General features: G+C 36.2%; 1 protein-coding gene across 1 annotated transcript in view; it reads right to left on the bottom strand.

Moving 5' to 3' along the window:
• Nucleotides 1-10,184, bottom strand: part of DNAH14 (dynein axonemal heavy chain 14) — a 554,037-nt gene that overhangs the window by 194,783 nt on the left and 349,070 nt on the right. The window lies entirely within an intron of this gene.

Raw genomic sequence — 10,184 nt, 5'->3', positions numbered from 1 at the left:
AAACTAAACTTAGATAAAATGATTCAAACTTCCTTGATAGCACTGTACAGTGTCTGAGCCCTAGCAACTCTATGAGAACTTCATATATGAAAAAAATGTTATAGCTTTCCTTGGAATGCCTAAAGAAGAAGGGACTTGATGGCTTCATGCCAGCCCTGATGACCAGGTACCCAGAATATAGTCAGCGTAAACTTAAAAGCTGAACCCAGGACTCTGATTCATGGACCTCCTGCAGGTCTGTTTTCTTTCTTTCCTTTATGAAACTTGCCCACAGTCAGTGAATTTGTTTCTGATTTTCTTGGGCTCACAGTTAAACCATCTCTTTTTCTTGAACCATTTTTAAACACTTTTAATGAGACATCATTGGCATATTAAAATGGTGTATATGTATATATATTTATATATATACACACACATGTACAGTATATGATTTGATGTTCTGCTATATGTATACATTGGGAAATGATTACCACAATCAAGCTGATTAATATATCCATAACCTTCACATAGTTATCACTGTGTAACTATGTATCTATGTTTATGATGATTAAAATCTACCCTCTTAACAATTTTCAAGTACATTATATAATATTATTAACTACCATTATCATGCTGTGTATTAGATATCCAGAACTTATTCATCTTCTATCACTGGCTTACACTGTATATCTTAATTTATCACAACCTACTTCAGATTAATAGTAGCTTAATTCCAGAAAAATTTAGAAAGTTTACTGCAATTTAGGTCCATTTCCTCTCTTCTTTTGTGCTATTTATAGTTACATATTTTACATATTTATACATCTTATGCCTAATAAAATTTGTAATTATAACTTTATGCAATTATTTTTGAAAACAGTTGAGAGTGAAAATTATATATTTATGGTTTATGGTAGGCCAAATACCCCATTGACACTCTGTTGTCCCCTAAACATGTCCACATCATGATCCTTGTAACCTATAAATATATTATCTTACATGACAAAAGAGACTTTGCAGATGTGATTAAGATTAAAAACCTTGAAATAGTGAGATTATCCCAGATTTTCTTGGTGGGGTCAGTCTAATTTAATCACATTAATCCTTGAAAGCAGAACAATTTTCTTTCTTTCTTTTTTTTTTTTTTTTTAGACAGAGTCTCAAGCTGTCACCCTTGGTAGAGTGCTGTGGCATCACAGCTCACAGCAACCTCAGACTCTTGGGCTTAAGTGATTTTCTTGCCTCAGCCTCCCAAGTAGCTGGGACTACAGGCACCCACCACAATACCCAGCTATTTTTCTTTATTGCAGTTGTCATTGTTGTTTTAGGTGGCTGCAGTCAGGTTCAAACCCACCATCCTCAGTGTATGTGGCCTACGCCCCGCTGACTGAGCTATGGGCACCACCAGAAAATTTTTCTTATTCAGAGAGAGATGTGTTATGACTGAAGGATCAGAGAGATATGATGTTCCTGGTTTTGCAATGAAGAAAGGTAGCCCCCCAAGGAATGCAGGAAACCTCTAGAAGCTAGTAAGAACAAAGAAACAAATTCTCTTTTGAAGCCTCAAGAAAATACAGTCCTGCCTACACTTTTATTTTAGCCCAGTGAATTCCAGGTCATACTTCTGACTTGGAAAACTGTAAAATAATAAACTTGTTTAAGGTACTGTATTTGTGGTAATTTGTTTTATAGGCTCTAGAAAACTAACACATTGCCTTATATTTATCTATGTAATTGCTCTTACTGGTGCTCTTTACTTTTTGTGTGGACTTAAGTCACCATCTGGCATCATTCTCTCTCAGCTTGAGACAATTTCCTTTATTATTTTATGTAAAGGAGCCAACACACCCTCAGTCTCTGTTTATCTGGGATGTCTTTATTTCTCTTTCATTTTTTAAAGGATAGTTTTCTTAAATATAGAATTTTTTTTTTTGAGACAGAGCCTCAAGCTATTGCCCTGAGTAGAGTGCTGTAGTGTCACAGCTCATAGCAACTTCAAACTCTTGGGCTTAAGCAACTCTTTTGCTTCAGCCTCCTAAGTAGCTGGGACTACAGGCACCCTCCTCAACATCCAGCTATTTTTTGGTTGTAGTTGTCACTGTTTGGTTAGCCTGGGCTGAATTTGAACCTGTCAGCTTTGGTGTATGTGGCTGGCACCTTAGCCAGTTGAGTTATAGGTGCTGAGCCTAAATACAGAATTTTTGAGTTTTATTTTATTTTATCCTTTTTAATGGAATTTTATTTATTTATTTATTTATTTATTGGCTTAAAACAACAGAAATTTATTCTCTTCCAGTTCTGGAGGCTAAAAGTTCAAAATCAAGGCATTCGCTAGGTTGGTTCCTTTGTATACTCAGAAGGAGAATCAGTTCCATGCTTCTTTCCTTTCTGTGCCTTAGCTTGCAACTGCTTAACTCCAATCTTGTCATGTGATCACTGTCCCCATAAATTTGTTGTGTGGTCCTTCTAAAGCTGCCAGTCATTTTAGATTTATGACCCACTCTACTTCAGTGCACCTTCAGCCTATTACATCTGCAAAGACCCTATTTCCAAATCGAGGTCATATTCTGAGGTTCTAGGAAGGACATGAATTTTGAGAAGACTATTCAATCCAGCACAATGAGAGGCCTGCCTTCTCTGTTAGTCAAAATAGAAAGTAATAGAAAATTTGGGAGAGGGGATCAGGAAGGAATGAAAAAAACGAGTGCCACCCACCCTGAAATACATAAAGATGCAAGTGGGGGGTAGTATTTATCATATTTTCAATTCAATACACTAATCTTCCCCCTGCAAAAATTAGATAGATTCTGGAAAAAGACATTAATTTAGTGCAAACTCAACCATATAGTTTCTAGTTGAGCACCGTAACCAGATAATCATATCAAGCGAAAATTAAGAACAGCTTATGTCACATGGTATTCACCTACTGATTTGGCAAATGACTTCTATTCCAATCAAAAACTTCCTGTATTAATCTGGAATGGACAAAAGTATACATCTCAATCTTGCCCTAAGGCTAGATTTAGAGTTTTCCCACTCTTTGTCTGTATATTTCAAAGAAAATTGGATCAGCTGTTTTTTTTACAGTATGACCCTGGATCATTCTGTTGATGACTTCATGGATTAAGGGAGCAGGAAGTGGCTAATACATTAGAGGCATTGGTAAGACATGGGCCCACAGAGGGAGTATATCAAAATCCAATGCATCAAATATTAGTCTGCTGGAGAATAATTACCTTTTACCATCTCCCCTTTACTGTTCAAAATATACTGGATTTCTTTAAAAATCTACTTTACATCAAAATGATTTATGATTATTTAATGCAGGGTATCTGAATCTAGGCACTGTTGACATTTTTAATTGAACACATTTTGTTGTGGGAAGGATATCCTGTGCATTGTAGGATATTTGAAGCATACTTAGCCTTTTCTTATTAGATGCCAGTACCCCCAGCCCACACCAAACTAGTGACAGCCAAATATGCCTCCAGATTTTGTCACATATCTCTGGGGGGGGGGTGCAAAAATTTGAAAATAATTATTTAATACATAGATTTAAGTTAAAAACAGATTCAGTTTATTTACCCAAAGGTATTTAGTGGAAAAATTATCTTTAACACTTTCCTCCAGTTTTTCCATACACAGGTAATGTTTCATACTCTGTGTCTAAAGGGAGTTAAGTTCTTAACTCTGGTCATAGAGTTAACTCAGGTTGTAGAGAGTTTTTTTTCAATTTCAGATTAATATGAAGGTATAAATGATTAGGTTACATTGTTTGTATTTCTAAGATAAAGTTCAAGTTGCAATTGAGCCCTTCACACAGGGGGTGTACTATATACCCTTACATTATGAACATTAGGTAAGAGCTTACTAATGTCCTTCTCTCCTTCCCCTTTCCTCTCCCTTCTCCCACCCCTACTTGAATGTGTTTTTCTCTTGTGTGGACATGTAGTTGTTTTTCTGTTGGTTTCATATTAGTATTGAGTACATTGGATACTTGCTTTTCCATTCTTTGGATACTTTACTAAGAAGAATGTTTTTCAACTCCATCCAGGTAAATACAAAAGATAGAAAGTCTCCATCTTTTTTATGGCTGAATAGTATTCCATGGTATACATATACCACAGCTTATTAATACATTTGTGGGTTGATGGGCACTTGAGTTGTTTCTACATCTTGGCAGTCATGACTTGACCTCCAATAAACATTCTAGTGCAAATGTCCTTGTGATAAAATGATTCTTTTCTTCTGAGTAGATACCTAGTAATATGATTGTGGTATCATATGGAAGTCTACTTTTAGCTCTTTGAGGATTCTCCATACTACTTTCCATAGAGGCTGTATTAGTCTACAATCCCACTTGTAATGTGAAAGTATTCCCTTTCTTCCACATCCATGCCAGCAGCTTTGGGATTTTGTTATGGTGGCTATTCTCACTGGGTTAGGTGATATCTCAGAGTGGTTTTGATTTGCATTTCTCTGACAATTAGGAATGATGAGCATTTTTTCCCATGTGTTTGTTAATCACTTGTCTTCTTCAGAGTATGTTCTATTCATCTCTCTTGGTCAGTGATAGATGGGATTGTTTGCTAATTTTGTTGATTAATTTGAGCTATCTCTAGATTCTAGTTATCAATTCTTTGTCAGATTTGTAACATGCAAATTTCTGTTCCCATTCTGAAGGATGTCTGTTTGCTTTGATTGTTGTGTCCTTAGCTATGAGAAGCTTTTTGGTTTAATTAAGTCTCATTTATTTAGTTGATGCTGCCATTGCCATGTCCATTCAATCTTTCCCCAGGCTAATATCATGAGTTTTTCCCATGCTTTCCTCTAGGATTTTTATCATCTTGTGTCTCAGTGCATGCTTGTGTTTGGTTTGTCAAAGATTCGATACATGGCTCAGTTCATCTCTAAATTTTCTATTCTGTTCCATAGATCTATACCTCTATTTTTGTGTCAATACTGTGCTGTTTTGATCACTGTAGCCTTGAAGTATAAACTGAAGTCTGGTAACATGATACCTCCAGATTTGTTTTTAACTCTTAAAATTGCATTGGCTATTTGGGTATTTTTGTGTTCCATATCAAATGAAGTACTATTTTTTTCAAGTTCTTCAGAGTATGATGATGGTGACTATGGGGATTGCATTAAATCTGTAGATAGATTTGGGAGTATGAACATTTTAACAATGTTGATTCTTCCCAGCCATAAGCATAGTATGTTCTTCCATTTGTTAATGTCTTCTGGTATTTCTTTTCTCAGGGTTTCATAGTTCTCTTTATAGAGATCCTTCACAACCTTTGTTAGATATATTTCCAGGTATTTAATTTTCTTTGACACTACTATGAAGGGTATTGTGTCTTTGATTTGATTCATAGCTTGATTATTATGGGCATACATGAAAGTTACTGATTTGTTGACATTGATTTTGTATCCCAAGACATTACTGTATTCCTTGATCACTTCCAGAAGCCTTGTGGTTGATATCCTGTGCTTTTTCAATATAAGATCATATTATCTGCAAAGAGCAAGAGTTTGACCTCCTCTGTCCCCATTTGAATACCCTTGATAACCTTCTCTTCCCTGAGTGCATGGGCTAGAACTTCCAGCACATGTTGAATAGCAGTGGTGATAGTAGACATACTTGTCTGGTTCCAGATCTCAGTGTGAATGGTTTCAGTTTTACTCAATTCAAGATGACATTGGCTGTGGTTTTGATGTAGATGTCCTCTGTCAGTTTAAGAAATGTCCCACCTATGTCTATTTTCTTAATTCCCTTTAATTAATGCTTTTGCACATATCTATTTAAATAAAGTTCTAGCTTTTCTAAATGCCAGAAAAAAAGTCCTTTTTGGAATGAAAGCCATAAATTAAATAACTAAATAGTTGTAAAGTATAACATAAATAACTAAATAGCAGGCATAAATAACAAAAGGTTATAAATAATATAGTTTATGTAACTGGGTAAATGTGTTGGATAATGACTATTCACCAGTTTTATTCATATCAAATGCCTTCCAAAAGCAAATACCATTTTTATGTGTTCACACATTTCTTATGCACAATGTAGAGAGGAAAAGGGTTGTGTCCTGTGACTCAATTATTGTGATTTTTAATAGTATGTATAAATAAAACTTTTATAAGAAAAGTAGATGTTATGAAATTTCTTAATTTCCATTTTGCAAAATTAAAATACATTTGAAAAATTTAAATTCCTACCAGTAACATGTGACTCTTTGGTAGTCGAAGGACCCTTGTGGCTCTTATGATGTGGTCTATGGCTTCCTTGAAGAACACCATAGAACTAGAAATCTAGCAGAGAAAATATGACAAATAAACTGATTACAGGTATAAAAAAATCAAATGTGGATTGTGATTTTACATACAATTTACTTATAGAAATGAAAATGACTATTTTATTACCCAATGGTATAGATCCATTAAGCTGGTTTGCATTAATGTTTAGGGAAAGTAAATTTGCACAATAAGGGTTATTGCTATGCTGATATTCTTGTGAGCAATACTATGGAGGTGGCAGTAGGTTTGAGAAGAGAGTGAAGAGGAGAACATGCAGTATCTAGGCTGCTTTTCAATTGTTCTATCTTGGCAGGTAGGACAAATGGTGAGAGGAAGAGATTTAGGAAATTGTTTTCTGGTATCTGTGATTTTTTTGGTGCCTCTGTTCCAACATATCTCTGCCTACAACAAAATGTGAAAGATGTTTCTATCCCTTGTTGTTACTTTACATCTGGTTGCCACAATCTCTTTTGTATTTTTTTTAAACTTCATTAGCTCTATTTATTCAACTCCTTAGATCCTCAGTTATACACCTAGTCTTTAAAATTACATCCTACTGAGTGGATGTAATTAAGAATTATAAAATAAGAGGAAACTATATAAAACTGTACTTCTAGTGGTCAGCTTTGAAATATGAAGGCACACTTTCCCCCCTAATCTCTCTTCTCTCTCTTTCTCTCACACACATCTTAAAAATATTTTATTTGACACACACACACACACACACATATATATATAAATAAATAAATGTATACACATATAGCACTTCTTGGATTTTTGCATAGTATATGGTTTTACCTCCACAGATATTGAACTCAACTTCATTTGGCATTCCTTAAGTACACCAGCAAGTTTAGTATAGTCATTGGTATTCTGATAGATCTTTTTTCTGTGAGGCTTATATATATCCAGGAAGTCCACAAATACAGTTGTGTCATTCATCAGGTCTTCTTCCGTCCATGGAATCTATTGTAAGATAAGAATTTGACATTATCTGTTAACAGCACAATTCTTTTCAAAAGTGAAACTGTCAATCAAAACTAATATTATATAACTGTCAGTGAAGCTCCTGAAATGGTAGATATAAGACTTAGGAGTTCTTAACCTTTTTTTGTGACATTAATACTTTTTGAAAGTAAAACCTGTAGACTCCCATCTCAGAATAATTTTTAAAATGTATATAGTACAGATCACTCCATAGACACAATGTGGCTGTGGTGGACTATAGGAGGCAGCAGAATATCTGGAGCTGTGGAGGAATGATTCAGTAGGGGAATGCCTGGGAGCCCATGGGGATCAGCCCTCTTCCCACAGAGTTCTTGGGAAGAGAGGAAGCCATTCTGCAGTTTCTGGATTTGTAGGGAAGCTGCATATTGAGTGGAAAGCTTGGAAGAGTGGGTTCACTAGAACAGTGTTTAGTAATTAGGCTTGAATACCAAGTAGATTTACCATTGGCTTGTCTGCTGGCTGGGCTGCTATTGTGGGAAGGTCTATGGATAGATCTGTCTGCAGGGGCCTAGAACATGGCTGGTTCTGACATGCCTGCTGAGATTAGGCTTCCACTCTTGGAGTAAACTGAGTGGCTCTTGCACCCCTGGGAACAGTTGTCAGCAACAATTGAGAAACTTGTCTCCTAAGGATCCTGGCGAACTTTAAGACCCCAACCTGGTGTGGACTAAATGCTGAGGAAACAATTAGGTGCCTCCTGTGGGCAACTAAGTGGGGATGACAGTACCTGTTCTCAGAAATTAGAGAGTGGTTTCTGGCATGTGTTCTCTGTCTCCTAAAACCACAGCACCATCTGGTGTACTGGAAATACATTGCAATAGGACTATATAGTTTGCATGTGTGTATAAAGTTGAATTTCTAATTCCAGCTTTACCTCTGTTCTATTAATCTTATGAAGACCCCAACCTGGTGGGGAGCCCTTGCTCTTGATTGTTCTAAATTTAATGATAATTAAATGTAATTTTAATGTAATTTAATGATAAATGTAATTTAATGTAATTTTAAAGACTAGGTGTATAACTGAGGATCTAAGGAGTTGAATAAATAGAGCTAATGAAGTTTAAAAAAAATACAAACGAGAGTGTGGCAACCAGATGTAAAGTAACAACAAGGGATAGAAACTATTCATAATATAGTTGTGCCCTTTTGCAAATATATATATGTAGTATTTTTTTCTTTTCTTTTCTCTTCTTTGTTGCTGAGGTGTTGTTTTTGTCTACTTTAATTTTTTTGTTTTGTTTTTGCTAATTTGTATGGTTGGTTCTATTCTTTTTTTTTTTTTTTTTTCTTTTTTGAGACAGAGCCTCAAGTTGTCTCCCTGGGTAGAGTGCTGTGGCATCTCAGCTCACAGCAACCTCCATCTCCTGGGCTCAAGTGAGTCTCCTGCCTCAGCCTCCCAAGTAGCTGGGACCACAGGCACCTGCCACAATGTCCAGCTATTTTTTGGTTGCAGCCGTCATTGTTGTTTGGCAGGCCTGGGCTGGATTCAATCCGGCCACCTTAGGTGTACATGGCTGGCGCCCTAGCCACTTGAGCCACAGGCACCGAGTCGGTTGGTTCTATTCTTAATTTCCATTTTTACTTTCTTCAAGAGCAAGGCCTCCTGAAGAAGGAGGTGAACAAGTAGAAAACACAGATGAGGAGAAATCAATAGAAAAATTTTGGCAACATAAAAAAACCAGAAGGTAGGAAGTATGAGTTAAATATTTTTCAAAAATTTACTTTTGGGCAGCACCTGTAGCTCAGTGAGTAGGGCATGGGCCCATATACTGAGGGTGGCCTTGAATCTGGCCCTGGCCAAACTGCAACAAAAAATAGCCAGGCGTTGTGGTGGGCACCTGCAGTCCCAGCTACTCAGGAGGCTGAGGAAAGAGAATTGTCTAAGCCCAAGAGCAAGAGGTTGCTGTGAGCTGTGATGCCACAGCACTCTACTGCAGGCAACAAAGTGAGACTCTGTCTCTTAAAAAAAAATTACTTTTATTATAAAATGACAAATTATGGATGCATATATTTATAGGATAAAAAGTAGTATTACGATTTGTGAATATAATATGAAACAACTAAATTAATTAACATATTCATCAGCTCAAATACTTAACATTTCAGGTGGCAAGAAATTTGATATTTACTCTCTTAGCAATTCTGAAATGTACAGTGTATTATTATTAACTATAGTAGTGATAGAATCAGATTGCTGACCTGCCTAGATAAAACTAACCACTCAGAAAGGATCTCTTTCCTAGGAAGCATATGCCTCCCAGAAAATAGTAAATGCACCAAACCTTGCCTCTTTGACTCTTTTCCCACCTACCTGTCCAGGTAGAAATCCCTATCCACAATTGCCTATGTGTGGAATTCCCTTTCAGATTTTACCCCCTTGTATCCAGGTGGAATAAAGGCCACATTGACCACAGACAACTGGGACTCCATTTTCCTTTCATCTCACACCTTGAATAATCTTTCATTTTGGGGTCTGTAAACTCTCATATGGAGTTATGACTCAGATGGGGAGAAGCCCCTTTTGTAGGCAGAAGTATTACCCCATTGGACCCAGCTAAACGGGCCCTTCTTCCAAAGAGAGAGAGGAAAATGGGAAACTTCTCCAACCCTGCCTAAACTTCATCTATTTAATAGTGAGGTGAACATTTGTCTAAAACTCATCTTCTGAACTTTTTAAAACTTCTTTTCCCCTCCTCACTCTTTTTTTTTAAATTTCTTATAGTGTAACTGTGTACATTAATGCAATCACAGGGTACAGTGTGCTGTTTTCATATACATTTTGAAATACTCTCATCAAACTGGTTAACATAACCTTCATGTCATTTTCTTAGTTATTGAGTTAAAACATTCATACTCTGCTTTTAGCAAGATTCACTTGTACCCTTGTAAGATAAACCATA

The sequence above is a fragment of the Otolemur garnettii genome, unplaced genomic scaffold (genome assembly GCF_000181295.1).
Source record: "Otolemur garnettii isolate 467f Iridium unplaced genomic scaffold, OtoGar3 scaffold00045, whole genome shotgun sequence".
In the NCBI taxonomy this organism is placed as follows: Eukaryota; Metazoa; Chordata; class Mammalia; order Primates; family Galagidae; genus Otolemur; species Otolemur garnettii.
The sequence above is the reverse complement of the archived record's forward strand: the minus strand, read 5'-3'. Positions and strand labels throughout refer to the sequence as shown.